This window comes from Apodemus sylvaticus, chromosome 2 (genome assembly GCF_947179515.1).
Source record: "Apodemus sylvaticus chromosome 2, mApoSyl1.1, whole genome shotgun sequence".
Taxonomy (NCBI): domain Eukaryota; kingdom Metazoa; phylum Chordata; class Mammalia; order Rodentia; family Muridae; genus Apodemus; species Apodemus sylvaticus.
Window position 1 is genome coordinate 49,587,178 of NC_067473.1, and position 6,000 is coordinate 49,593,177.

At 36.5% G+C, this 6,000-nt stretch overlaps 1 protein-coding gene across 4 annotated transcripts in view; it reads right to left on the reverse strand.

Moving 5' to 3' along the window:
• The window catches only part of Pot1 (protection of telomeres 1), a 74,827-nt gene extending 69,119 nt beyond the window's left edge, over positions 1-5,708 (reverse strand). For all 4 annotated transcript variants that reach the window (XM_052173315.1, XM_052173316.1, XM_052173314.1 and 1 more), the window contains exons 1-2: positions 5,640-5,708; positions 3,123-3,189 (exon numbers count right to left, since the gene is read on the reverse strand). The gene's annotated coding sequence lies outside the window, so the exon portion shown is untranslated. The remainder of the gene's footprint in view (positions 1-3,122; positions 3,190-5,639) is intronic.
• Between the last annotated feature and the right edge of the window lie 292 nt (positions 5,709-6,000).

Sequence of the window (6,000 nt, forward strand, 5' to 3'; positions counted from 1 at the left end):
CTGACTGTTCTACCACAGTTCCTGGTTTTGGTTCCTAGCACTTACATGGTAGCTCACGACTGTCTGTAACTCCAGGACCACGGAATCTGATACCCTCTTCTAGTCTCTGAGAGTATTGGGCATACATGTACTACACAGATATACATGAAGGCAAAACATTTATACACAAAAAATAATAACAAAAACAACAATACCAACAACAATAACATGCTTAAAACAGAAAGGTAAAAAATTCCAGAAATAACAGACAAGAATACTACCAGAAATGATTAAATAAAATTAAATCCTAAAATTAAACAATTAAAAATTATCCAACTAGAAGGAAATGCAGAAACAGAAAAAAAGTATTTTAAAAAAAAAGACATGGTGGAAACTGTGTTGAAAATTACAATAGAAGCTAAAGATGTACAGAACAGAGTTAAGAGATCAACACAGAAGAAGGTACTATAATAAAGTGGGAAATACAGAAATCTGATGGCATAAAAAACTGATCCTTACAATATATCAAATACACCTCAAGCTAGAATCAACCAAGAAAAAACAAATTATGAAGACAAAAGAAGAAAGGAGGTATTATTACTAAACTTATCAACACTAAAATGGACCAAAGCATAACTTTACAACAGTATATTGGTCACCTTAAATGAAAGGGGAAATTTCCTATTGAATTAAAAACTGTCAAAATTTCCCTCAAGTCAAAACAGGTAAAAGTAAAGAGAGGAGCCTAACCTCAACTTGTATAATGACACTTACTGTCAATATCTCTCCATACAAATGTCTACTAGGCATTTAAGGAAGCAATAATCATTCCTCAAACTATTCTGAAGTACAGAGGAGGGGCCACTAACCACCTATGTCATGAGACTGCGTTCTGAGACAAGCATGTCATCATGACAATGCTTCACACTGTTAGCCTTCGTAATGTAGAAGCAAACATCTGTAGCAAAGTTAGAGACCCGTACCCAGGAATATCAAAAGCAGTATTTCCTAAAAACATGACAGTCTTAAAAGGAAAAAGAAAAGATCAATCAAGGGGAACTACATACTAGCACAGTAAATTAAAATTAAGAGAACCAGTCAGTGATCAGCACTCAAGGTGAACTAATGTCTTTAGCAAAACTCAACGTCCCATCATGAAGGAACTCTCAGTGAATTAAGGTGTGAAGACATTTGCTCAATCTGCGGGATATACTCACTCATAGAAACATCACTTGAAAGGATGAATGACTTACTGACACTACGTTTCCACAGACCGCTTTCACTTATAAAGTATCATCTGTCCCTAATAACAGTTACAGAGGTGCTTCTTCTGGTTCACCTACCATCTTTCTGTCTTTGGTATACAACAATGGCTACTTGGACAAGGAGTAGAATGCGTACCCAAGTTCTATTCCAGATCTTGGGTAAAGGTTAAAGTACCGCACCATTAACTACAGTATTTGCTGCAACTTTAGAAGACAATCATGGTTGTATCTAAAGAGGTTCCTCACAGACCTAGTCATCTATGATAATTGTAAAATTAAAGCACACACATTTAAGCATCATACATTTAAAATGGGAAAAATGTAACATGCTAATGACTTTGTGGAAGTCACCCACATTCTCATAAAAATACTGACAGAAATGTAAACAGGCATTAATACTCTGAGAAGAGCTCTGCCAAAACTTAGTAACGATAAATATGTGAATGGCCTAAACCACAAACTTCACCACTGAAGGTTATTCTGTGTGGTCTGCAGAAAAACATACTCTTAAAAATATATGCAATCATATCTGATATAGCCAAACCCATAAAACTTCAACTGTCTATCAATAATAGAACTACAACAAAACCAGAACAGATAAATAGTCATGTATGCACTGAAAGGAATAGTCCATGGCAACAAATATAGACCAAAAATCATCTAATAAACCTCCTTAACAAAGTTCACAGGAGAGCCATGTGAGGCCATAAAACTAAAGGAAAAAACAACTAGTCTATGGATCACAACCTCTTTTCTGGATTAGATATTAATCGCAAGTATATGTTTCCCTTGTAAAAATCCATGACTTGGTCATTTTCCCACAAGGAAGTACATCTGAGAACATGTAAAAGCTTAAAGGAACAGACCCGTCTGGACTGAAACAGCAGTGCCTGTCCAGCCACACTATACTCATTGTCCTTGTTTGCTTAACCAATAGATGGCTTCTCTAAAAGATCTCACACATGAGGTCCATAACTGGGCCTTCTGCTTACTTGATCTCTGGTCCTGTCGGAACTTTACATTTCATTCAGCAGTCATCTGCCAAATGAAACTAGTACACACCCAAAACCAAACAAGACAAATTTCAGTTTTCTGCCAATACCTCTTACTTGATGAATAGAGACATTCAATCACAAATTTAATCTGTCTTTTAACAAGACCATATTTGTATTTGTTATTATAAATTTTATAACTATTCATTGCAATTCTTCTCCCCTCTAGGATGTAAACTTTAGAAAGCAAAGGTTAAATTTGGTCACCACAGTATTCCCAGTACTAACCACAGTGTCTATTCTAATGATGGTTAGAATACTATTATAATGATGGTATGAATACTTGCAGTTCATAGTCTGATTCCCGTTCACTGCCCCAGGATATACAAACAATATACAGGCTTTAGATGTGACTAACTGGTAGTATCTAAATGGCTAAGGTACACTTCCTAGATTGCCAGGATTACTTGAGCATTACTAGGGAGAGAGAATTCTCCCTATATAGGAGGCCATCAATATAAAAAGTAGTATGTTGAAGGCAAAATTTAAAGGTTACTAAAACAATTAGGTCACACTAGTCAAATAGAGTAGTTAAGTATTGCAATGTGGGAGTAAAGGGAGCTCATATAATGGTAAAGAAATGAGAGGAAGGAGGAGATACTACAGCAAATCTTTGGCAAAGGGAGAAATAAAATTTCCTTATATAGATATTGGCTGTCTACATTATTTTAAACAAATTACCTAGTAAAAATCACTATGTGTCTGTGCTTGTGTGCGTGCGCACACACGTCCCCAACCCCATGTGAAATGTAAATATATAAAGATACCAATTTCTAGAGTATAAGTAAAAAGATAAGCACAAATGAAGCATGCTTTCACTACATACCTTAAAGTATAACCTTCAAAACAGCTGTTTTACTTCCACAAGGCATCAAGAAGCAACTGCGCTTTTCCTGAAAAAAAATTAGCAAAGAAGACCATTTTTAATAGAATATAAAAAAACATTACAATAGATTTCAAAGCACTGAATTTATGGAGTTCATATAGTAATACTAGCAAAATACATAAAGATTCTTCTCCAATGGTTCTCACCTGAGAATTAATATCAGAAAGGTATATGCTTACCACAAACACACACACACACACACACACACACACACACACACACACACCTATGAAACCCTAGAGTGATGTAACCTTTGCTACTAATATCTGCCCAAGGATCATTGCTCACAATCTCCTCATAAGATGCTCATTTGCCTTTAAAACTCTGTGGTGTCCTAGTCCTTGCTATATACTCACAGTTCACTAAGGTGTGCTTTCCATGTTGTAATGCTATTCTAGTCCTAAATAAGCTTTATTAATCACCAGAGAATCTTTCCTGATGTTCATTTAGATCATTCTTTCAGGAAGTGAATATATTGTCGCTACACAAATATTAAAATCTACTTGACAAAAATCAGAGGATCGCTGGGCAGTGGTGGCACACACCTTTAATCCCAGCACTTGGGAGGCAGAAGCAGGCAGATTTCTGAGTTTGAGGCCAGCCTGGTCTACAGAGTGAGTTCTAGGACAGTCGGGGCTATACAGAGAAACCCTATCTCAAAGAAACCAAAGAAAGAAAAATCAGAGTACCTAAAAATAAGTATCATTCATAATTCAATGTTTAAACCAACCTTTTAATTTAGATACAAAAAGTGAAGTAAATCAATTTTCCAAAGCTTTGTTTTCTCCTCTAATATTATCTCTTCATAACAACAACAACCACAACAAAAAACAACAAAAAGCAAAACAATACAAACAAAAAAAAAACAAAGCTTGGTTTTTAAGGAAGTTTAAATGATAATAAAGAAAAAAGCTTACAAATATGATATGATATGCTGATAAACTAGGATAGTGGATAGTCTGGCCAAATCAATATTGAAAGACACAAGTGCAATTTTGGTTTTGTTCTAGTTTGTTAAAACAGTAAGTTTCCTGAGCTCACTAATCTTCTATTCTAATTTTTCTGGATTTTATCTCATCAAGCCTGAAACAAGGTGTCTATATTCAAATGTCATTTCTGCAATCTGTTAGCTATCTGATCTCAGGAAAATTACTTAACCTTTCTGAAATACAGCACCTTTGTATATATAGGTAAGATATAAAGCATCAATGCCACAAATTTTTGTGATAATTAAACAAATTAACATACACACCAAAATGCCATACAACAGAAAAAAAATACTAAATTGTACTGTTCATTAGCATTGAAAAAAATGACTATTTTTTCCCTAACCTTTCTACCACTAATCAAATCCTTATCAACACTTATGTTCATTGCTGTCCTTGCCTAACTGAATATTCTCCCTCTAAGCTTTCTATATCCCATATATTATTTGTACAGGAGGCACAGTTAGTTTTTACTGCTAACATCTAGTATGAAACTAACAATGTTTTACTACAACATCCAAATTTTTCAGCATACTGCTCTTACTAAAAGGAAGGTTAAGTAAAATACACCAGCACACTGAAAATCCCAGTTTTACTTTCTTAAACTAACATATAAAACCAAAAAGTTATCTCATGTTCACCTATCATACTGCTACACATTGTTAATTAGAATTAGAGATCACCTTTGGTATGGGCAGATATATTTGTCTTGGACCTTAGAAATGTATTCCATTGTATCATAAAATAATATGCTTGTTAAGTGACTGCTGGAAAATTTTAACAATGATATATTCAGTCTCAGTTGTAACTGTAAAAATAAAAACAAATCTCTTACAAAGATACGGAATATAAAGTACGGGTATTTCTTCTAGGAGGAAAATGTTTTCTGCGTTAACAACTTTCCACTGGACATATTCCACCTGCATATCCACTTAGCTTTTGTATTTAAAGAACTAGTTTTGAATACAAATAAATAAGAGCTAGTTTCTAAATGTTACAATTTCACCAATTTCACCTTGGTATTTTAAAACGTTGCACATAGGGGCAGGGGTTAAGTATAGGTTTTATTTTTTAATTCCTTTGTCAATTAAAATATTGTGTACGCACGTAAGCACACACTGTATCAAAGCTTCCTGATTCCAAAACTGGTATTGGTTGCCTCCTACCTCAAACTCGTAAATATCCTAAGAGAAACTGCAATTGATGCTGATCTGTGAACTCTAGGTTCAACCTTTCTTCTCAAACTTGTTGCCTGGGCTACTCAATAGCATCGCAGCTTAACTCTGTTGCACAGGGACCGACCGTTCCCAAACCACTCAGCAGCACGAGGGCGTACTTGGATCTATTCACGTCTCTCCCGATAGTGTTCAGTCAGCACTAACTGCAAGTAATAGCAAATTTTGCAATGAACTAAACAGTCCCCGTTATATTCATCCAGGGTCGGCCCGCCGCGACCGCACAAGTCACTCACCAGCAAAATCCGCGGACAACTAATGTTGGGACTGACGCGTCCGTGACGTCATGCGCGCGCATAGACGCCAGCAGCGTAGCTCACGCATGCGTACTCCACTAGACTCGCTGTGCTCCGACTCAGGTCTCCCGCGTAAACCCGGACTGGAAGAGGAGCGCTGAGCCGCAGCAAGCTCCTCCCACAACCACACCCACACCGGCTGTGGGTGTTCGCCCCTCCTCTCCCTAACTCACACGGAAGTCCTGTCGCTCTCGGAGGAGCCAGACCAGCTCTTTGGATTGCTAAATCCTGGACTGGAGAGGTGAAGTGGCTCAGCATTAAAAGTTAGCCTCAAAACCTCAAAATTAGATTCTTAAATCCT